We start from the raw sequence: 23,266 nt of genomic DNA, 5'->3' as shown, positions 1-23,266 counted from the left end.
TTTCTTAGCTTCCCAAAGAGCTGGAAGCAAGATGCTGTGGGGCCCAACTCGCCCTTTGGAAAGAAGCCTGCACGTTGTGCCTTTCAGCTCTAGGGCAAAGTAGCACACCCAGAGCAGAAGTCCTACTTCAGCCAGATCAGACCTGCAAAGAAACTGCGTTTCCCAGGCCTTTGGAAGAGATGTTCCCACTAGGCTGTAAGAGCACTGTGCAGAGCGAGTTGTTTCTTAGCTTCCCAAAGAGCTGGAAGCAAGATGCTGTGGGGCCCAACTCGCCCTTTGGAAAGAAGCCTGCACGTTGTGCCTTTCAGCTCCAGGGCAAAGTAGCACACCCAGAGCAGAAGTCCTACTTCAGCCAGATCAGGCCTGCAAAGAAACTGCGTTTCACAGGCCTTTGGAAGAGATGTTCCCACTAGGCTGTAAGAGCACTGTGCAGAGCGAGTTGTTTCTTAGCTTCCCAAAGAGCTGGAAGCAAGATGCTGTGGGGCCCAACTCGCCCTTTGGAAAGAAGCCTGCACGTTGTGCCTTTCAGCTCTAGGGCAAAGTAGCACCCCAGAGCAGAAGTCCTACTTCAGCCAGATCAGGCCTGCAAAGAAACTGCGTTTCACAGGCCTTTGGAAGAGATGTTCCCGGTAGGCTGTAAGAGCACTCTTCAGAGCGAGTTGTTTCTTAGCTTCCCAAAGAGCTGGAAGCAAGATGCTGTGGGGCCCAACTCGCCCTTTGGAAAGAAGTCTGCACGTTGTGCCTTTCAGCTCTAGGGCAAAGTAGCACACCCAGAGCAGAAGTCCTACTTCAGCCAGATCAGGCCTGCAAAGAAACTGCGTTTCACAGGCCTTTGGAAGAGATGTTCCCGGTAGGCTGTAAGAGCACTGTGCAGAGCGAGTTGTTTCTTAGCTTCCCAAGAGCTGGAAGCAAGATGCTGTGGGGCCCAACTCGCCCTTTGGAAAGAAGCCTGCACGTTGTGCCTTTCAGCTCCAGGGCAAAGTAGCACACCCAGAGCAGAAGTCCTACTTCAGCCAGATCAGGCCTGCAAAGAAACTGCGTTTCACAGGCCTTTGGAAGAGATGTTCCCGGTAGGCTGTAAGAGCACTGTGCAGAGCGAGTTGTTTCTTAGCTTCCCAAAGAGCTGGAAGCAAGATGCTGTGGGGCCCAACTCGCCCTTTGGAAAGAAGCCTGCACGTTGTGCCTTTCAGCTCTAGGGCAAAGTAGCACACCCAGAGCAGAAGTCCTACTTCAGCCGGATCAGGCCTGCAAAGAAACTGCGTTTCACAGGCCTTTGGAAGAGATGTTCCCGGTAGGCTGTAAGAGCACTGTGCAGAGCGAGTTGTTTCTTAGCTTCCCAAAGAGCTGGAAGCAAGATGCTGTGGGGCCCAACTCGCCCTTTGGAAAGAAGCCTGCACGTTGTGCCTTTCAGCTCTAGGGCAAAGTAGCACACCCAGAGCAGAAGTCCTACTTCAGCCAGATCAGGCCTGCAAAGAAACTGCGTTTCACAGGCCTTTGGAAGAGATGTTCCCACTAGGCTTTAAGAAGACTGTGCAGAGCGAGTTGTTTCTTAGCTTCCCAAAGAGCTGGAAGCAAGATGCTGTGGGGCCCAACTCGCCCTTTGGAAAGAAGCCTGCACGTTGTGCCTTTCAGCTCTAGGGCAAAGTAGCACACCCAGAGCAGAAGTCCTACTTCAGCCAGATCAGACCTGCAAAGAAACTGCGTTTCCCAGGCCTTTGGAAGAGATGTTCCCACTAGGCTGTAAGAGCACTGTGCAGAGCGAGTTGTTTCTTAGCTTCCCAAAGAGCTGGAAGCAAGATGCTGTGGGGCCCAACTGGCCCTTTGGAAAGAAGCCTGCACGTTGTGCCTTTCAGCTCCAGGGCAAAGTAGCACACCCAGAGCAGAAGTCCTACTTCAGCCAGATCAGGCCTGCAAAGAAACTGCGTTTCACAGGCCTTTGGAAGAGATGTTCCCGGTAGGCTGTAAGAGCACTGTGCAGAGCGAGTTGTTTCTTAGCTTCCCAAAGAGCTGGAAGCAAGATGCTGTGGGGCCCAACTCGCCCTTTGGAAAGAAGCCTGCACGTTGTGCCTTTCAGCTGTAGGGCAAAGTAGCACACCCACAGCAGAAGTCCTACTTCAGCCAGATCAGGCCTGCAAAGAAACTGCGTTTCACAGGCCTTTGGAAGAGATGTTCCCGGTAGGCTGTAAGAGCACTGTGCAGAGCGAGTTGTTTCTTAGCTTCCCAAAGAGCTGGAAGCAAGATGCTGTGGGGCCCAACTCGCCCTTTGGAAAGAAGCCTGCACGTTGTGCCTTTCAGCTCTAGGGCAAAGTAGCACACCCAGAGCAGAAGTCCTACTTCAGCCGGATCAGGCCTGCAAAGAAACTGCGTTTCACAGGCCTTTGGAAGAGATGTTCCCGGTAGGCTGTAAGAGCACTGTGCAGAGCGAGTTGTTTCTTAGCTTCCCAAAGAGCTGGAAGCAAGATGCTGTGGGGCCCAACTCGCCCTTTGGAAAGAAGCCTGCACGTTGTGCCTTTCAGCTCTAGGGCAAAGTAGCACACCCAGAGCAGAAGTCCTACTTCAGCCAGATCAGGCCTGCAAAGAAACTGCGTTTCACAGGCCTTTGGAAGAGATGTTCCCACTAGGCTTTAAGAAGACTGTGCAGATCGAGTTGTTTCTTAGCTTCCCAAAGAGCTGGAAGCAAGATGCTGTGGGGCCCAACTCGCCCTTTGGAAAGAAGCCTGCACGTTGTGCCTTTCAGCTCTAGGGCAAAGTAGCACACCCAGAGCAGAAGTCCTACTTCAGCCAGATCAGACCTGCAAAGAAACTGCGTTTCCCAGGCCTTTGGAAGAGATGTTCCCACTAGGCTGTAAGAGCACTGTGCAGAGCGAGTTGTTTCTTAGCTTCCCAAAGAGCTGGAAGCAAGATGCTGTGGGGCCCAACTGGCCCTTTGGAAAGAAGCCTGCACGTTGTGCCTTTCAGCTCCAGGGCAAAGTAGCACACCCAGAGCAGAAGTCCTACTTCAGCCAGATCAGGCCTGCAAAGAAACTGCGTTTCACAGGCCTTTGGAAGAGATGTTCCCGGTAGGCTGTAAGAGCACTGTGCAGAGCGAGTTGTTTCTTAGCTTCCCAAAGAGCTGGAAGCAAGATGCTGTGGGGCCCAACTCGCCCTTTGGAAAGAAGACTGCACGTTGTGCCTTTCAGCTCTAGGGCAAAGTAGCACACCCAGAGCAGAAGTCCTACTTCAGCCAGATCAGGCCTGCAAAGAAACTGCGTTTCACAGGCCTTTGGAAGAGATGTTCCCGGTAGGCTGTAAGAGCACTGTGCAGAGCGAGTTGTTTCTTAGCTTCCCAAAGAGCTGGAAGCAAGATGCTGTGGGGCCCAACTCGCCCTTTGGAAAGAAGCCTGCACGTTGTGCCTTTCAGCTCTAGGGCAAAGTAGCACACCCAGAGCAGAAGTCCTACTTCAGCCAGATCAGGCCTGCAAAGCAACTGCGTTTCACAGGCCTTTGGAAGAGATGTTCCCACTAGGCTGTAAGAGCACTGTGCAGAGCGAGTTGTTTCTTAGCTTCCCAAAGAGCTGGAAGCAAGATGCTGTGGGGCCCAACTCGCCCTTTGGAAAGAAGCCTGCACGTTGTGCCTTTCAGCTCTAGGGCAAAGTAGCACACCCAGAGCAGAAGTCCTACTTCAGCCAGATCAGACCTGCAAAGAAACTGCGTTTCCCAGGCCTTTGGAAGAGATGTTCCCACTAGGCTGTAAGAGCACTGTGCAGAGCGAGTTGTTTCTTAGCTTCCCAAAGAGCTGGAAGCAAGATGCTGTGGGGCCCAACTCGCCCTTTGGAAAGAAGCCTGCACGTTGTGCCTTTCAGCTCCAGGGCAAAGTAGCACACCCAGAGCAGAAGTCCTACTTCAGCCAGATCAGGCCTGCAAAGAAACTGCGTTTCCCAGGCCTTTGGAAGAGATGTTCCCGGTAGGCTGTAAGAGCACTGTTCAGAGCGAGTTGTTTCTTAGCTTCCCAAAGAGCTGGAAGCAAGATGCTGTGGGGCCCAACTCGCCCTTTGGAAAGAAGTCTGCACGTTGTGCCTTTCAGCTCTAGGGCAAAGTAGCACACCCAGAGCAGAAGTCCTACTTCAGCCAGATCAGGCCTGCAAAGAAACTGCGTTTCACAGGCCTTTGGAAGAGATGTTCCCGGTAGGCTGTAAGAGCACTGTGCAGAGCGAGTTGTTTCTTAGCTTCCCAAGAGCTGGAAGCAAGATGCTGTGGGGCCCAACTCGCCCTTTGGAAAGAAGCCTGCACGTTGTGCCTTTCAGCTCCAGGGCAAAGTAGCACACCCAGAGAAGAAGTCCTACTTCAGCCAGATCAGGCCTGCAAAGAAACTGCGTTTCACAGGCCTTTGGAAGAGATGTTCCCGGTAGGCTGTGAGAGCACTGTGCAGAGCGAGTTGTTTCTTAGCTTCCCAAAGAGCTGGAAGCAAGATGCTGTGGGGCCCAACTCGCCCTTTGGAAAGAAGCCTGCACGTTGTGCCTTTCAGCTCTAGGGCAAAGTAGCACACCCAGAGCAGAAGTCCTACTTCAGCCGGATCAGGCCTGCAAAGAAACTGCGTTTCACAGGCCTTTGGAAGAGATGTTCCCGGTAGGCTGTAAGAGCACTGTGCAGAGCGAGTTGTTTCTTAGCTTCCCAAAGAGCTGGAAGCAAGATGCTGTGGGGCCCAACTCGCCCTTTGGAAAGAAGCCTGCACGTTGTGCCTTTCAGCTCTAGGGCAAAGTAGCACACCCAGAGCAGAAGTCCTACTTCAGCCAGATCAGGCCTGCAAAGAAACTGCGTTTCACAGGCCTTTGGAAGAGATGTTCCCACTAGGCTTTAAGAAGACTGTGCAGAGCGAGTTGTTTCTTAGCTTCCCAAAGAGCTGGAAGCAAGATGCTGTGGGGCCCAACTCGCCCTTTGGAAAGAAGCCTGCACGTTGTGCCTTTCAGCTCTAGGGCAAAGTAGCACACCCAGAGCAGAAGTCCTACTTCAGCCAGATCAGACCTGCAAAGAAACTGCGTTTCCCAGGCCTTTGGAAGAGATGTTCCCACTAGGCTGTAAGAGCACTGTGCAGAGCGAGTTGTTTCTTAGCTTCCCAAAGAGCTGGAAGCAAGATGCTGTGGGGCCCAACTCGCCCTTTGGAAAGAAGCCTGCACGTTGTGCCTTTCAGCTCCAGGGCAAAGTAGCACACCCAGAGCAGAAGTCCTACTTCAGCCAGATCAGGCCTGCAAAGAAACTGCGTTTCACAGGCCTTTGGAAGAGATGTTCCCACTAGGCTGTAAGAGCACTGTGCAGAGCGAGTTGTTTCTTAGCTTCCCAAAGAGCTGGAAGCAAGATGCTGTGGGGCCCAACTCGCCCTTTGGAAAGAAGCCTGCACGTTGTGCCTTTCAGCTCTAGGGCAAAGTAGCACCCCAGAGCAGAAGTCCTACTTCAGCCAGATCAGGCCTGCAAAGAAACTGCGTTTCACAGGCCTTTGGAAGAGATGTTCCCGGTAGGCTGTAAGAGCACTCTTCAGAGCGAGTTGTTTCTTAGCTTCCCAAAGAGCTGGAAGCAAGATGCTGTGGGGCCCAACTCGCCCTTTGGAAAGAAGCCTGCACGTTGTGCCTTTCAGCTCTAGGGCAAAGTAGCACACCCAGAGCAGAAGTCCTACTTCAGCCAGATAAGGCCTGCAAAGAAACTGCGTTTCAAAGGCCTTTGGAAGAGATGTTCCCGGTAGGCTGTAAGAGCACTGTGCAGAGCGAGTTGTTTCTTAGCTTCCCAAAGAGCTGGAAGCAAGATGCTGTGGGGCCCAACTCGCCCTTTGGAAAGAAGCCTGCACGTTGTGCCTTTCAGCTCTAGGGCAAAGTAGCACACCCAGAGCAGAAGTCCTACTTCAGCCAGATCAGGCCTGCAAAGAAACTGCGTTTCACAGGCCTTTGGAAGAGATGTTCCCGGTAGGCTGTAAGAGCACTGTGCAGAGCGAGTTGTTTCTTAGCTTCCCAAAGAGCTGGAAGCAAGATGCTGTGGGGCCCAACTCGCCCTTTGGAAAGAAGCCTGCACGTTGTGCCTTTCAGCTCTAGGGCAAAGTAGCACACCCAGAGCAGAAGTCCTACTTCAGCCAGATAAGGCCTGCAAAGAAACTGCGTTTCAAAGGCCTTTGGAAGAGATGTTCCCGGTAGGCTGTAAGAGCACTGTGCAGAGCGAGTTGTTTCTTAGCTTCCCAAAGAGCTGGAAGCAAGATGCTGTGGGGCCCAACTCGCCCTTTGGAAAGAAGCCTGCACGTTGTGCCTTTCAGCTCTAGGGCAAAGTAGCACACCCAGAGCAGAAGTCCTACTTCAGCCAGATCAGGCCTGCAAAGAAACTGCGTTTCACAGGCCTTTGGAAGAGATGTTCCCGGTAGGCTGTAAGAGCACTGTGCAGAGCGAGTTGTTTCTTAGCTTCCCAAAGAGCTGGAAGCAAGATGCTGTGGGGCCCAACTCGCCCTTTGGAAAGAAGCCTGCACGTTGTGCCTTTCAGCTCTAGGGCAAAGTAGCACACCCAGAGCAGAAGTCCTACTTCAGCCAGATCAGGCCTGCAAAGAAACTGCGTTTCACCGGCCTTTGGAAGAGATGTTCCCGGTAGGCTGTAAGAACACTGTGCAGAGAGAGTTGTTTCTTAGCTTCCCAAAGAGCTGGAAGCAAGATGCTGTGGGGCCCAACTCGCCCTTTGGAAAGAAGCCTGCACGTTGTGCCTTTCAGCTCTAGGGCAAAGTAGCACACCCAGAGCAGAAGTCCTACTTCAGCCAGATAAGGCCTGCAAAGAAACTGCGTTTCAAAGGCCTTTGGAAGAGATGTTCCCGGTAGGCTGTAAGAGCACTGTGCAGAGCGAGTTGTTTCTTAGCTTCCCAAAGAGCTGGAAGCAAGATGCTGTGGGGCCCAACTCGCCCTTTGGAAAGAAGCCTGCACGTTGTGCCTTTCAGCTCTAGGGCAAAGTAGCACACCCAGAGCAGAAGTCCTACTTCAGCCAGATCAGGCCTGCAAAGAAACTGCGTTTCACAGGCCTTTGGAAGAGATGTTCCCGGTAGGCTGTAAGAGCACTGTGCAGAGCGAGTTGTTTCTTAGCTTCCCAAAGAGCTGGAAGCAAGATGCTGTGGGGCCCAACTCGCCCTTTGGAAAGAAGCCTGCACGTTGTGCCTTTCAGCTCTAGGGCAAAGTAGCACACCCAGAGCAGAAGTCCTACTTCAGCCAGATCAGGCCTGCAAAGAAACTGCGTTTCACCGGCCTTTGGAAGAGATGTTCCCACTAGGCTGTAAGAACACTGTGCAGAGAGAGTTGTTTCTTAGCTTCCCAAAGAGCTGGAAGCAAGATGCTGTGGGGCCCAACTCGCCCTTTGGAAAGAAGCCTGCACGTTGTGCCTTTCAGCTGTAGGGCAAAGTAGCACACCCACAGCAGAAGTCCTACTTCAGCCAGATCAGGCCTGCAAAGAAACTGCGTTTCACAGGCCTTTGGAAGAGATGTTCCCGGTAGGCTGTAAGAGCACTGTGCAGAGCGAGTTGTTTCTTAGCTTCCCAAAGAGCTGGAAGCAAGATGCTGTGGGGCCCAACTCGCCCTTTGGAAAGAAGCCTGCACGTTGTGCCTTTCAGCTCTAGGGCAAAGTAGCACACCCAGAGCAGAAGTCCTACTTCAGCCGGATCAGGCCTGCAAAGAAACTGCGTTTCACAGGCCTTTGGAAGAGATGTTCCCGGTAGGCTGTAAGAGCACTGTGCAGAGCGAGTTGTTTCTTAGCTTCCCAAAGAGCTGGAAGCAAGATGCTGTGGGGCCCAACTCGCCCTTTGGAAAGAAGCCTGCACGTTGTGCCTTTCAGCTCTAGGGCAAAGTAGCACACCCAGAGCAGAAGTCCTACTTCAGCCAGATCAGGCCTGCAAAGAAACTGCGTTTCACAGGCCTTTGGAAGAGATGTTCCCACTAGGCTTTAAGAAGACTGTGCAGAGCGAGTTGTTTCTTAGCTTCCCAAAGAGCTGGAAGCAAGATGCTGTGGGGCCCAACTCGCCCTTTGGAAAGAAGCCTGCACGTTGTGCCTTTCAGCTCTAGGGCAAAGTAGCACACCCAGAGCAGAAGTCCTACTTCAGCCAGATCAGACCTGCAAAGAAACTGCGTTTCCCAGGCCTTTGGAAGAGATGTTCCCACTAGGCTGTAAGAGCACTGTGCAGAGCGAGTTGTTTCTTAGCTTCCCAAAGAGCTGGAAGCAAGATGCTGTGGGGCCCAACTCGCCCTTTGGAAAGAAGCCTGCACGTTGTGCCTTTCAGCTCCAGGGCAAAGTAGCACACCCAGAGCAGAAGTCCTACTTCAGCCAGATCAGGCCTGCAAAGAAACTGCGTTTCACAGGCCTTTGGAAGAGATGTTCCCACTAGGCTGTAAGAGCACTGTGCAGAGCGAGTTGTTTCTTAGCTTCCCAAAGAGCTGGAAGCAAGATGCTGTGGGGCCCAACTCGCCCTTTGGAAAGAAGCCTGCACGTTGTGCCTTTCAGCTCTAGGGCAAAGTAGCACCCCAGAGCAGAAGTCCTACTTCAGCCAGATCAGGCCTGCAAAGAAACTGCGTTTCACAGGCCTTTGGAAGAGATGTTCCCGGTAGGCTGTAAGAGCACTCTTCAGAGCGAGTTGTTTCTTAGCTTCCCAAAGAGCTGGAAGCAAGATGCTGTGGGGCCCAACTCGCCCTTTGGAAAGAAGTCTGCACGTTGTGCCTTTCAGCTCTAGGGCAAAGTAGCACACCCAGAGCAGAAGTCCTACTTCAGCCAGATCAGGCCTGCAAAGAAACTGCGTTTCACAGGCCTTTGGAAGAGATGTTCCCGGTAGGCTGTAAGAGCACTGTGCAGAGCGAGTTGTTTCTTAGCTTCCCAAGAGCTGGAAGCAAGATGCTGTGGGGCCCAACTCGCCCTTTGGAAAGAAGCCTGCACGTTGTGCCTTTCAGCTCCAGGGCAAAGTAGCACACCCAGAGCAGAAGTCCTACTTCAGCCAGATCAGGCCTGCAAAGAAACTGCGTTTCACAGGCCTTTGGAAGAGATGTTCCCGGTAGGCTGTAAGAGCACTGTGCAGAGCGAGTTGTTTCTTAGCTTCCCAAAGAGCTGGAAGCAAGATGCTGTGGGGCCCAACTCGCCCTTTGGAAAGAAGCCTGCACGTTGTGCCTTTCAGCTCTAGGGCAAAGTAGCACACCCAGAGCAGAAGTCCTACTTCAGCCGGATCAGGCCTGCAAAGAAACTGCGTTTCACAGGCCTTTGGAAGAGATGTTCCCGGTAGGCTGTAAGAGCACTGTGCAGAGCGAGTTGTTTCTTAGCTTCCCAAAGAGCTGGAAGCAAGATGCTGTGGGGCCCAACTCGCCCTTTGGAAAGAAGCCTGCACGTTGTGCCTTTCAGCTCTAGGGCAAAGTAGCACACCCAGAGCAGAAGTCCTACTTCAGCCAGATCAGGCCTGCAAAGAAACTGCGTTTCACAGGCCTTTGGAAGAGATGTTCCCACTAGGCTTTAAGAAGACTGTGCAGAGCGAGTTGTTTCTTAGCTTCCCAAAGAGCTGGAAGCAAGATGCTGTGGGGCCCAACTCGCCCTTTGGAAAGAAGCCTGCACGTTGTGCCTTTCAGCTCTAGGGCAAAGTAGCACACCCAGAGCAGAAGTCCTACTTCAGCCAGATCAGACCTGCAAAGAAACTGCGTTTCCCAGGCCTTTGGAAGAGATGTTCCCACTAGGCTGTAAGAGCACTGTGCAGAGCGAGTTGTTTCTTAGCTTCCCAAAGAGCTGGAAGCAAGATGCTGTGGGGCCCAACTGGCCCTTTGGAAAGAAGCCTGCACGTTGTGCCTTTCAGCTCCAGGGCAAAGTAGCACACCCAGAGCAGAAGTCCTACTTCAGCCAGATCAGGCCTGCAAAGAAACTGCGTTTCACAGGCCTTTGGAAGAGATGTTCCCGGTAGGCTGTAAGAGCACTGTGCAGAGCGAGTTGTTTCTTAGCTTCCCAAAGAGCTGGAAGCAAGATGCTGTGGGGCCCAACTCGCCCTTTGGAAAGAAGCCTGCACGTTGTGCCTTTCAGCTGTAGGGCAAAGTAGCACACCCACAGCAGAAGTCCTACTTCAGCCAGATCAGGCCTGCAAAGAAACTGCGTTTCACAGGCCTTTGGAAGAGATGTTCCCGGTAGGCTGTAAGAGCACTGTGCAGAGCGAGTTGTTTCTTAGCTTCCCAAAGAGCTGGAAGCAAGATGCTGTGGGGCCCAACTCGCCCTTTGGAAAGAAGCCTGCACGTTGTGCCTTTCAGCTCTAGGGCAAAGTAGCACACCCAGAGCAGAAGTCCTACTTCAGCCGGATCAGGCCTGCAAAGAAACTGCGTTTCACAGGCCTTTGGAAGAGATGTTCCCGGTAGGCTGTAAGAGCACTGTGCAGAGCGAGTTGTTTCTTAGCTTCCCAAAGAGCTGGAAGCAAGATGCTGTGGGGCCCAACTCGCCCTTTGGAAAGAAGCCTGCACGTTGTGCCTTTCAGCTCTAGGGCAAAGTAGCACACCCAGAGCAGAAGTCCTACTTCAGCCAGATCAGGCCTGCAAAGAAACTGCGTTTCACAGGCCTTTGGAAGAGATGTTCCCACTAGGCTTTAAGAAGACTGTGCAGATCGAGTTGTTTCTTAGCTTCCCAAAGAGCTGGAAGCAAGATGCTGTGGGGCCCAACTCGCCCTTTGGAAAGAAGCCTGCACGTTGTGCCTTTCAGCTCTAGGGCAAAGTAGCACACCCAGAGCAGAAGTCCTACTTCAGCCAGATCAGACCTGCAAAGAAACTGCGTTTCCCAGGCCTTTGGAAGAGATGTTCCCACTAGGCTGTAAGAGCACTGTGCAGAGCGAGTTGTTTCTTAGCTTCCCAAAGAGCTGGAAGCAAGATGCTGTGGGGCCCAACTGGCCCTTTGGAAAGAAGCCTGCACGTTGTGCCTTTCAGCTCCAGGGCAAAGTAGCACACCCAGAGCAGAAGTCCTACTTCAGCCAGATCAGGCCTGCAAAGAAACTGCGTTTCACAGGCCTTTGGAAGAGATGTTCCCGGTAGGCTGTAAGAGCACTGTGCAGAGCGAGTTGTTTCTTAGCTTCCCAAAGAGCTGGAAGCAAGATGCTGTGGGGCCCAACTCGCCCTTTGGAAAGAAGACTGCACGTTGTGCCTTTCAGCTCTAGGGCAAAGTAGCACACCCAGAGCAGAAGTCCTACTTCAGCCAGATCAGGCCTGCAAAGAAACTGCGTTTCACAGGCCTTTGGAAGAGATGTTCCCGGTAGGCTGTAAGAGCACTGTGCAGAGCGAGTTGTTTCTTAGCTTCCCAAAGAGCTGGAAGCAAGATGCTGTGGGGCCCAACTCGCCCTTTGGAAAGAAGCCTGCACGTTGTGCCTTTCAGCTCTAGGGCAAAGTAGCACACCCAGAGCAGAAGTCCTACTTCAGCCAGATCAGGCCTGCAAAGCAACTGCGTTTCACAGGCCTTTGGAAGAGATGTTCCCACTAGGCTGTAAGAGCACTGTGCAGAGCGAGTTGTTTCTTAGGTTCCCAAAGAGCTGGAAGCAAGATGCTGTGGGGCCCAACTCGCCCTTTGGAAAGAAGCCTGCACGTTGTGCCTTTCAGCTCTAGGGCAAAGTAGCACACCCAGAGCAGAAGTCCTACTTCAGCCAGATCAGACCTGCAAAGAAACTGCGTTTCCCAGGCCTTTGGAAGAGATGTTCCCACTAGGCTGTAAGAGCACTGTGCAGAGCGAGTTGTTTCTTAGCTTCCCAAAGAGCTGGAAGCAAGATGCTGTGGGGCCCAACTCGCCCTTTGGAAAGAAGCCTGCACGTTGTGCCTTTCAGCTCCAGGGCAAAGTAGCACACCCAGAGCAGAAGTCCTACTTCAGCCAGATCAGGCCTGCAAAGAAACTGCGTTTCCCAGGCCTTTGGAAGAGATGTTCCCGGTAGGCTGTAAGAGCACTGTTCAGAGCGAGTTGTTTCTTAGCTTCCCAAAGAGCTGGAAGCAAGATGCTGTGGGGCCCAACTCGCCCTTTGGAAAGAAGTCTGCACGTTGTGCCTTTCAGCTCTAGGGCAAAGTAGCACACCCAGAGCAGAAGTCCTACTTCAGCCAGATCAGGCCTGCAAAGAAACTGCGTTTCACAGGCCTTTGGAAGAGATGTTCCCGGTAGGCTGTAAGAGCACTGTGCAGAGCGAGTTGTTTCTTAGCTTCCCAAGAGCTGGAAGCAAGATGCTGTGGGGCCCAACTCGCCCTTTGGAAAGAAGCCTGCACGTTGTGCCTTTCAGCTCCAGGGCAAAGTAGCACACCCAGAGAAGAAGTCCTACTTCAGCCAGATCAGGCCTGCAAAGAAACTGCGTTTCACAGGCCTTTGGAAGAGATGTTCCCGGTAGGCTGTGAGAGCACTGTGCAGAGCGAGTTGTTTCTTAGCTTCCCAAAGAGCTGGAAGCAAGATGCTGTGGGGCCCAACTCGCCCTTTGGAAAGAAGCCTGCACGTTGTGCCTTTCAGCTCTAGGGCAAAGTAGCACACCCAGAGCAGAAGTCCTACTTCAGCCGGATCAGGCCTGCAAAGAAACTGCGTTTCACAGGCCTTTGGAAGAGATGTTCCCGGTAGGCTGTAAGAGCACTGTGCAGAGCGAGTTGTTTCTTAGCTTCCCAAAGAGCTGGAAGCAAGATGCTGTGGGGCCCAACTCGCCCTTTGGAAAGAAGCCTGCACGTTGTGCCTTTCAGCTCTAGGGCAAAGTAGCACACCCAGAGCAGAAGTCCTACTTCAGCCAGATCAGACCTGCAAAGAAACTGCGTTTCCCAGGCCTTTGGAAGAGATGTTCCCACTAGGCTGTAAGAGCACTGTGCAGAGCGAGTTGTTTCTTAGCTTCCCAAAGAGCTGGAAGCAAGATGCTGTGGGGCCCAACTCGCCCTTTGGAAAGAAGCCTGCACGTTGTGCCTTTCAGCTCCAGGGCAAAGTAGCACACCCAGAGCAGAAGTCCTACTTCAGCCAGATCAGGCCTGCAAAGAAACTGCGTTTCACAGGCCTTTGGAAGAGATGTTCCCACTAGGCTGTAAGAGCACTGTGCAGAGCGAGTTGTTTCTTAGCTTCCCAAAGAGCTGGAAGCAAGATGCTGTGGGGCCCAACTCGCCCTTTGGAAAGAAGCCTGCACGTTGTGCCTTTCAGCTCTAGGGCAAAGTAGCACCCCAGAGCAGAAGTCCTACTTCAGCCAGATCAGGCCTGCAAAGAAACTGCGTTTCACAGGCCTTTGGAAGAGATGTTCCCGGTAGGCTGTAAGAGCACTCTTCAGAGCGAGTTGTTTCTTAGCTTCCCAAAGAGCTGGAAGCAAGATGCTGTGGGGCCCAACTCGCCCTTTGGAAAGAAGTCTGCACGTTGTGCCTTTCAGCTCTAGGGCAAAGTAGCACACCCAGAGCAGAAGTCCTACTTCAGCCAGATCAGGCCTGCAAAGAAACTGCGTTTCACAGGCCTTTGGAAGAGATGTTCCCGGTAGGCTGTAAGAGCACTGTGCAGAGCGAGTTGTTTCTTAGCTTCCCAAGAGCTGGAAGCAAGATGCTGTGGGGCCCAACTCGCCCTTTGGAAAGAAGCCTGCACGTTGTGCCTTTCAGCTCCAGGGCAAAGTAGCACACCCAGAGCAGAAGTCCTACTTCAGCCAGATCAGGCCTGCAAAGAAACTGCGTTTCACAGGCCTTTGGAAGAGATGTTCCCGGTAGGCTGTAAGAGCACTGTGCAGAGCGAGTTGTTTCTTAGCTTCCCAAAGAGCTGGAAGCAAGATGCTGTGGGGCCCAACTCGCCCTTTGGAAAGAAGCCTGCACGTTGTGCCTTTCAGCTCTAGGGCAAAGTAGCACACCCAGAGCAGAAGTCCTACTTCAGCCGGATCAGGCCTGCAAAGAAACTGCGTTTCACAGGCCTTTGGAAGAGATGTTCCCGGTAGGCTGTAAGAGCACTGTGCAGAGCGAGTTGTTTCTTAGCTTCCCAAAGAGCTGGAAGCAAGATGCTGTGGGGCCCAACTCGCCCTTTGGAAAGAAGCCTGCACGTTGTGCCTTTCAGCTCTAGGGCAAAGTAGCACACCCAGAGCAGAAGTCCTACTTCAGCCAGATCAGGCCTGCAAAGAAACTGCGTTTCACAGGCCTTTGGAAGAGATGTTCCCACTAGGCTTTAAGAAGACTGTGCAGAGCGAGTTGTTTCTTAGCTTCCCAAAGAGCTGGAAGCAAGATGCTGTGGGGCCCAACTCGCCCTTTGGAAAGAAGCCTGCACGTTGTGCCTTTCAGCTCTAGGGCAAAGTAGCACACCCAGAGCAGAAGTCCTACTTCAGCCAGATCAGACCTGCAAAGAAACTGCGTTTCCCAGGCCTTTGGAAGAGATGTTCCCACTAGGCTGTAAGAGCACTGTGCAGAGCGAGTTGTTTCTTAGCTTCCCAAAGAGCTGGAAGCAAGATGCTGTGGGGCCCAACTGGCCCTTTGGAAAGAAGCCTGCACGTTGTGCCTTTCAGCTCCAGGGCAAAGTAGCACACCCAGAGCAGAAGTCCTACTTCAGCCAGATCAGGCCTGCAAAGAAACTGCGTTTCACAGGCCTTTGGAAGAGATGTTCCCGGTAGGCTGTAAGAGCACTGTGCAGAGCGAGTTGTTTCTTAGCTTCCCAAAGAGCTGGAAGCAAGATGCTGTGGGGCCCAACTCGCCCTTTGGAAAGAAGCCTGCACGTTGTGCCTTTCAGCTGTAGGGCAAAGTAGCACACCCACAGCAGAAGTCCTACTTCAGCCAGATCAGGCCTGCAAAGAAACTGCGTTTCACAGGCCTTTGGAAGAGATGTTCCCGGTAGGCTGTAAGAGCACTGTGCAGAGCGAGTTGTTTCTTAGCTTCCCAAAGAGCTGGAAGCAAGATGCTGTGGGGCCCAACTCGCCCTTTGGAAAGAAGCCTGCACGTTGTGCCTTTCAGCTCTAGGGCAAAGTAGCACACCCAGAGCAGAAGTCCTACTTCAGCCAGATCAGGCCTGCAAAGAAAGTGCGTTTCACAGGCCTTTGGAAGAGATGTTCCCACTAGGCTTTAAGAAGACTGTGCAGATCGAGTTGTTTCTTAGCTTCCCAAAGAGCTGGAAGCAAGATGCTGTGGGGCCCAACTCGCCCTTTGGAAAGAAGCCTGCACGTTGTGCCTTTCAGCTCTAGGGCAAAGTAGCACACCCAGAGCAGAAGTCCTACTTCAGCCAGATCAGACCTGCAAAGAAACTGCGTTTCCCAGGCCTTTGGAAGAGATGTTCCCACTAGGCTGTAAGAGCACTGTGCAGAGCGAGTTGTTTCTTAGCTTCCCAAAGAGCTGGAAGCAAGATGCTGTGGGGCCCAACTGGCCCTTTGGAAAGAAGCCTGCACGTTGTGCCTTTCAGCTCCAGGGCAAAGTAGCACACCCAGAGCAGAAGTCCTACTTCAGTCAGATCAGGCCTGCAAAGAAACTGCGTTTCACAGGCCTTTGGAAGAGATGTTCCCGGTAGGCTGTAAGAGCACTGTGCAGAGCGAGTTGTTTCTTAGCTTCCCAAAGAGCTGGAAGCAAGATGCTGTGGGGCCCAACTCGCCCTTTGGAAAGAAGACTGCACGTTGTGCCTTTCAGCTCTAGGGCAAAGTAGCACACCCAGAGCAGAAGTCCTACTTCAGCCAGATCAGGCCTGCAAAGAAACTGCGTTTCACAGGCCTTTGGAAGAGATGTTCCCGGTAGGCTGTAAGAGCACTGTGCAGAGCGAGTTGTTTCTTAGCTTCCCAAAGAGCTGGAAGCAAGATGCTGTGGGGCCCAACTCGCCCTTTGGAAAGAAGCCTGCACGTTGTGCCTTTCAGCTCTAGGGCAAAGTAGCACACCCAGAGCAGAAGTCCTACTTCAGCCAGATCAGGCCTGCAAAGCAACTGCGTTTCACAGGCCTTTGGAAGAGATGTTCCCACTAGGCTGTAAGAGCACTGTGCAGAGCGAGTTGTTTCTTAGCTTCCCAAAGAGCTGGAAGCAAGATGCTGTGGGGCCCAACTCGCCCTTTGGAAAGAAGCCTGCACGTTGTGCCTTTCAGCTCTAGGGCAAAGTAGCACACCCAGAGCAGAAGTCCTACTTCAGCCAGATCAGACCTGCAAAGAAACTGCGTTTCCCAGGCCTTTGGAAGAGATGTTCCCACTAGGCTGTAAGAGCACTGTGCAGAGCGAGTTGTTTCTTAGCTTCCCAAAGAGCTGGAAGCAAGATGCTGTGGGGCCCAACTCGCCCTTTGGAAAGAAGCCTGCACGTTGTGCCTTTCAGCTCCAGGGCAAAGTAGCACACCCAGAGCAGAAGTCCTACTTCAGCCAGATCAGGCCTGCAAAGAAACTGCGTTTCCCAGGCCTTTGGAAGAGATGTTCCCGGTAGGCTGTAAGAGCACTGTTCAGAGCGAGTTGTTTCTTAGCTTCCCAAAGAGCTGGAAGCAAGATGCTGTGGGGCCCAACTCGCCCTTTGGAAAGAAGTCTGCACGTTGTGCCTTTCAGCTCTAGGGCAAAGTAGCACACCCAGAGCAGAAGTCCTACTTCAGCCAGATCAGGCCTGCAAAGAAACTGCGTTTCACAGGCCTTTGGAAGAGATGTTCCCGGTAGGCTGTAAGAGCACTGTGCAGAGCGAGTTGTTTCTTAGCTTCCCAAGAGCTGGAAGCAAGATGCTGTGGGGCCCAACTCGCCCTTTGGAAAGAAGCCTGCACGTTGTGCCTTTCAGCTCCAGGGCAAAGTAGCACACCCAGAGCAGAAGTCCTACTTCAGCCAGATCAGGCCTGCAAAGAAACTGCGTTTCACAGGCCTTTGGAAGAGATGTTCCCGGTAGGCTGTGAGAGCACTGTGCAGAGCGAGTTGTTTCTTAGCTTCCCAAAGAGCTGGAAGCAAGATGCTGTGGGGCCCAACTCGCCCTTTGGAAAGAAGCCTGCACGTTGTGCCTTTCAGCTCTAGGGCAAAGTAGCACACCCAGAGCAGAAGTCCTACTTCAGCCGGATCAGGCCTGCAAAGAAACTGCGTTTCACAGGCCTTTGGAAGAGATGTTCCCGGTAGGCTGTAAGAGCACTGTGCAGAGCGAGTTGTTTCTTAGCTTCCCAAAGAGCTGGAAGCAAGATGCTGTGGGGCCCAACTCGCCCTTTGGAAAGAAGCCTGCACGTTGTGCCTTTCAGCTCTAGGGCAAAGTAGCACACCCAGAGCAGAAGTCCTACTTCAGCCAGATCAGGCCTGCAAAGAAACTGCGTTTCACAGGCCTTTGGAAGAGATGTTCCCACTAGGCTTTAAGAAGACTGTGCAGAGCGAGTTGTTTCTTAGCTTCCCAAAGAGCTGGAAGCAAGATGCTGTGGGGCCCAACTCGCCCTTTGGAAAGAAGACTGCACGTTGTGCCTTTCAGCTCTAGGGCAAAGTAGCACACCCAGAGCAGAAGTCCTACTTCAGCCAGATCAGACCTGCAAAGAAACTGCGTTTCCCAGGCCTTTGGAAGAGATGTTCCCACTAGGCTGTAAGAGCACTGTGCAGAGCGAGTTGTTTCTTAGCTTCCCAAAGAGCTGGAAGCAAGATGCTGTGGGGCCCAACTGGCCCTTTGGAAAGAAGCCTGCACGTTGTGCCTTTCAGCTCTAGGGCAAAGTAGCACACCCAGAGCAGAAGTCCTACTTCAGCCAGATCAGGCCTGCAAAGAAACTGCGTTTCACAGGCCTTTGGAAGAGATGTTCCCGGTAGGCTGTAAGAGCACTGTGCAGAGCGAGTTGTTTCTTAGCTTCCCAAAGAGCTGGAAGCAAGATGCTGTGGGGCCCAACTCGCCCTTTGGAAAGAAGACTGCACGTTGTGCCTTTCAGCTCTAGGGCAAAGTAGCACACCCAGAGCAGAAGTCCTACTTCAGCCAGATCAGGCCTGCAAAGAAACTGCGTTTCACAGGCCTTTGGAAGAGATGTTCCCACTAGGCTCTAAGAGCACTGTGCAGAGCGAGTTGTTTCTTAGCTTCCCAAAGAGCTGGAAGCAAGATGCTGTGGGGCCCAACTCGCCCTTTGGAAAGAAGCCTGCACGTTGTGCCTTTCAGCTCTAGGGCAAAGTAGCACACCCAGAGCAGAAGTCCTACTTCAGCCAGATCAGGCCTGCAAAGCAACTGCGTTTCACAGGCCTTTGGAAGAGATGTTCCCACTAGGCTGTAAGAGCACTGTGCAGAGCGAGTTGTTTCTTAGCTTCCCAAAGAGCTGGAAGCAAGATGCTGTGGGGCCCAACTCGCCCTTTGGAAAGAAGCCTGCACGTTGTGCCTTTCAGCTCTAGGGCAACGTAGCACACCCAGAGCAGAAGTCCTACTTCAGCCAGATCAGGCCTGCAAAGAAACTGCGTTTCCCAGGCCTTTGGAAGAGATGTTCCCACTAGGCTGTAAGAGCACTGTGCAGAGCGAGTTGTTTCTTAGCTTCCCAAAGAGCTGGAAGCAAGATGCTGTGGGGCCCAACTCGCCCTTTGGAAAGAAGCCTGCACGTTGTGCCTTTCAGCTCTAGGGCAAAGTAGCACACCCAGAGCAGAAGTCCTACTTCAGCCGGATAAGGCCTGCAAAGAAACTGCGTTTCACAGGCCTTTGGAAGACATGTTCCCGGTAGGCTGTAAGAGCACTGTGCAGAGCGAGTTGTTTCTTAGCTTCCCAAAGAGCTGGAAGCAAGATGCTGTGGGGCCCAACTCGCCCTTTGGAAAGAAGCCTGCACGTTGTGCCTTTCAGCTCTAGGGCAAAGTAGCACACCCAGAGCAGAAGTCCTACTTCAGCCAGATCAGGCCTGCAAAGCAACTGCGTTTCACAGGCCTTTGGAAGAGATGTTCCCACTAGGCTGTAAGAGCACTGTGCAGAGCGAGTTGTTTCTTAGCTTCCCAAAGAGCTGGAAGCAAGATGCTGTGGGGCCCAACTCGCCCTTTGGAAAGAAGCCTGCACGTTGTGCCTTTCAGCTCTAGGGCAAAGTAGCACCCCAGAGCAGAAGTCCTACTTCAGCCAGATCAGGCCTGCAAAGAAACTGCGTTTCACAGGCCTTTGGAAGAGATGTTCCCGGTAGGCTGTAAGAGCACTGTGCAGAGCGAGTTGTTTCTTAGCTTCCCAAAGAGCTGGAAGCAAGATGCTGTGGGGCCCAACTCGCCCTTTGGAAAGAAGCCTGCACGTTGTGCCTTTCAGCTCTAGGGCAAAGTAGCACACCCAGAGCAGAAGTCCTACTTCAGCCAGATCAGGCCTGCAAACAAACTGCGTTTCACAGGCCTTTGGAAGAGATGTTCCCGGTAGGCTGTAAGAGCACTGTGCAGAGCGAGTTGTTTCTTAGCTTCCCAAAGAGCTGGAAGCAAGATGCTGTGGGGCCCAACTCGCCCTTTGGAAAGAAGCCTGCACGTTGTGCCTTTCAGCTCTAGGGCAAAGTAGCACACCCAGAGCAGAAGTCCTACTTCAGCCAGATCAGGCCTGCAAAGAAACTGCATTTCACCGGCCTTTGGAAGAGATGTTCCCACTAGGCTGTAAGAACACTGTGCAGAGCGAGTTGTTTCTTAGCTTCCCAAAGAGCTGGAAGCAAGATGCTGTGGGGCCCAACTGGCCCTTTGGAAAGAAGCCTGCACGTTGTGCCTTTCAGCTCTAGGGCAAAGTAGCACACCCAGAGCAGAAGTCCTACTTCAGCCAGATAAGGCCTGCAAAGAAACTGCGTTTCAAAGGCCTTTGGAAGAGATGTTCCCGGTAGGCTGTAAGAGCACTGTGCAGAGCGAGTTGTTTCTTAGCTTCCCAAAGAGCTGGAAGCAAGATGCTGTGGGGCCCAACTCGCCCTTTGGAAAGAAGCCTGCACGTTGTGCCTTTCAGCTCTAGGGCAAAGTAGCACACCCAGAGCAGAAGTCCTACTTCAGCCAGATCAGGCCTGCAAAGAAACTGCGTTTCACAGGCCTTTGGAAGAGATGTTCCCGGTAGGCTGTAAGAGCACTGTGCAGAGCGAGTTGTTTCTTAGCTTCCCAAAGAGCTGGAAGCAAGATGCTGTGGGGCCCAACTCGCCCTTTGGAAAGAAGCCTGCACGTTGTGCCTTTCAGCTCTAGGGCAAAGTAGCACACCCAGAGCAGAAGTCCTACTTCAGCCAGATCAGGCCTGCAAAGAAACTGCGTTTCACCGGCCTTTGGAAGAGATGTTCCCACTAGGCTGTAAGAACACTGTGCAGAGAGAGTTGTTTCTTAGCTTCCCAAAGAGCTGGAAGCAAGATGCTGTGGGGCCCAACTCGCCCTTTGGAAAGAAGCCTGCACGTTGTGCCTTTCAGCTGTAGGGCAAAGTAGCACACCCACAGCAGAAGTCCTACTTCAGCCAGATCAGGCCTGCAAAGAAACTGCGTTTCACAGGCCTTTGGAAGAGATGTTCCCGGTAGGCTGTAAGAGCACTGTGCAGAGCGAGTTGTTTCTTAGCTTCCCAAAGAGCTGGAAGCAAGATGCTGTGGGGCCCAACTCGCCCTTTGGAAAGAAGCCTGCACGTTGTGCCTTTCAGCTCTAGGGCAAAGTAGCACACCCAGAGCAGAAGTCCTACTTCAGCCGGATCAGGCCTGCAAAGAAACTGCGTTTCACAGGCCTTTGGAAGAGATGTTCCCGGTAGGCTGTAAGAGCACTGTGCAGAGCGAGTTGTTTCTTAGCTTCCCAAAGAGCTGGAAGCAAGATGCTGTGGGGCCCAACTCGCCCTTTGGAAAGAAGACTGCACGTTGTGCCTTTCAGCTCTAGGGCAAAGTAGCACACCCAGAGCAGAAGTCCTACTTCAGCCAGATCAGACCTGCAAAGAAACTGCGTTTCACAGGCCTTTGGAAGAGATGTTCCCACTAGGCTGTAAGAGCACTGTGCAGAGCGAGTTGTTTCTTAGCTTCCCAAAGAGCTGGAAGCAAGATGCTGTGGGGCCCAACTGGCCCTTTGGAAAGAAGCCTGCACGTTGTGCCTTTCAGCTCTAGGGCAAAGTAGCACACCCAGAGCAGAAGTCCTACTTCAGCCAGATCAGACCTGCAAAGAAACTGCGTTTCAAAGGCCTTTGGAAGAGATGTTCCCGGTAGGCTGTAAGAGCACTGTGCAGAGCGAGTTGTTTCTTAGCTTCCCAAAGAGCTGGAAGCAAGATGCTGTGGGGCCCAACTCGCCCTTTGGAAAGAAGCCTGCACGTTGTGCCTTTCAGCTCTAGGGCAAAGTAGCACACCCAGAGCAGAAGTCCTACTTCAGCCAGATCAGGCCTGCAAACAAACTGCGTTTCACAGGCCTTTGGAAGAGATGTTCCCGGTAGGCTGTAAGAGCACTGTGCAGAGCGAGTTGTTTCTTAGCTTCCCAAAGAGCTGGAAGCAAGATGCTGCGGGGCCCAACTCGCCCTTTGGAAAGAAGCCTGCACGTTGTGCCTTTCAGCTCTAGGGCAAAGTAGCACACCCAGAGCAGAAGTCCTACTTCAGCCAGATAAGGCCTGCAAAGAAACTGCGTTTCACAGGCCTTTGGAAGAGATGTTCCCGGTAGGCTGTAAGAGCACTGTGCAGAGCGAGTTGTTTCTTAGCTTCCCAAAGAGCTGGAAGCAAGATGCTGTGGGGCCCAACTCGCCCTTTGGAAAGAAGCCTGCACGTTGTGCCTTTCAGCTCTAGGGCAAAGTAGCACACCCAGAGCAGAAGTCCTACTTCAGCCAGATCAGGCCTGCAAAGAAACTGCGTTTCACCGGCCTTTGGAAGAGATGTTCCCACTAGGCTGTAAGAACACTGTGCAGAGAGAGTTGTTTCTTAGCTTCCCAAAGAGCTGGAAGCAAGATGCTGTGGGGCCCAACTCGCCCTTTGGAAAGAAGCCTGCACGTTGTGCCTTTCAGCTGTAGGGCAAAGTAGCACACCCACAGCAGAAGTCCTACTTCAGCCAGATCAGGCCTGCAAAGAAACTGCGTTTCACAGGCCTTTGGAAGAGATGTTCCCGGTAGGCTGTAAGAGCACTGTGCAGAGCGAGTTGTTTCTTAGCTTCCCAAAGAGCTGGAAGCAAGATGCTGTGGGGCCCAACTCGCCCTTTGGAAAGAAGCCTGCACGTTGTGCCTTTCAGCTCTAGGGCAAAGTAGCACACCCAGAGCAGAAGTCCTACTTCAGCCAGATCAGACCTGCAAAGAAACTGCGTTTCCCAGGCCTTTGGAAGAGATGTTCCCACTAGGCTGTAAGAGCACTGTGCAGAGCGAGTTGTTTCTTAGCTTCCCAAAGAGCTGGAAGCAAGATGCTGTGGGGCCCAACTCGCCCTTTGGAAAGAAGCCTGCACGTTGTGCCTTTCAGCTCCAGGGCAAAGTAGCACACCCAGAGCAGAAGTCCTACTTCAGCCAGATCAGGCCTGCAAAGAAACTGCGTTTCACAGGCCTTTGGAAGAGATGTTCCCACTAGGCTGTAAGAGCACTGTGCAGAGCGAGTTGTTTCTTAGCTTCCCAAAGAGCTGGAAGCAAGATGCTGTGGGGCCCAACTCGCCCTTTGGAAAGAAGCCTGCACGTTGTGCCTTTCAGCTCTAGGGCAAAGTAGCACCCCAGAGCAGAAGTCCTACTTCAGCCAGATCAGGCCTGCAAAGAAACTGCGTTTCACAGGCCTTTGGAAGAGATGTTCCCGGTAGGCTGTAAGAGCACTGTTCAGAGCGAGTTGTTTCTTAGCTTCCCAAAGAGCTGGAAGCAAGATGCTGTGGGGCCCAACTCGCCCTTTGGAAAGAAGTCTGCACGTTGTGCCTTTCAGCTCTAGGGCAAAGTAGCACACCCAGAGCAGAAGTCCTACTTCAGCCAGATCAGGCCTGCAAAGAAACTGCGTTTCACAGGCCTTTGGAAGAGATGTTCCCGGTAGGCTGTAAGAGCACTGTGCAGAGCGAGTTGTTTCTTAGCTTCCCAAGAGCTGGAAGCAAGATGCTGTGGGGCCCAACTCGCCCTTTGGAAAGAAGCCTGCACGTTGTGCCTTTCAGCTCCAGGGCAAAGTAGCACACCCAGAGCAGAAGTCCTACTTCAGCCAGATCAGGCCTGCAAAGAAACTGCGTTTCACAGGCCTTTGGAAGAGATGTTCCCGGTAGGCTGTAAGAGCACTGTGCAGAGCGAGTTGTTTCTTAGCTTCCCAAAGAGCTGGAAGCAAGATGCTGTGGGGCCCAACTCGCCCTTTGGAAAGAAGCCTGCACGTTGTGCCTTTCAGCTCTAGGGCAAAGTAGCACACCCAGAGCAGAAGTCCTACTTCAGCCGGATCAGGCCTGCAAAGAAACTGCGTTTCACAGGCCTTTGGAAGAGATGTTCCCGGTAGGCTGTAAGAGCACTGTGCAGAGCGAGTTGTTTCTTAGCTTCCCAAAGAGCTGGAAGCAAGATGCTGTGGGGCCCAACTCGCCCTTTGGAAAGAAGCCTGCACG

The sequence above is a fragment of the Equus caballus genome, chromosome 29 (assembly GCF_041296265.1).
Source record: "Equus caballus isolate H_3958 breed thoroughbred chromosome 29, TB-T2T, whole genome shotgun sequence".
Lineage (NCBI taxonomy): Eukaryota > Metazoa > Chordata > Mammalia > Perissodactyla > Equidae > Equus > Equus caballus.
The sequence above is the reverse complement of the archived record's forward strand: the minus strand, read 5'-3'. Positions refer to the sequence as shown.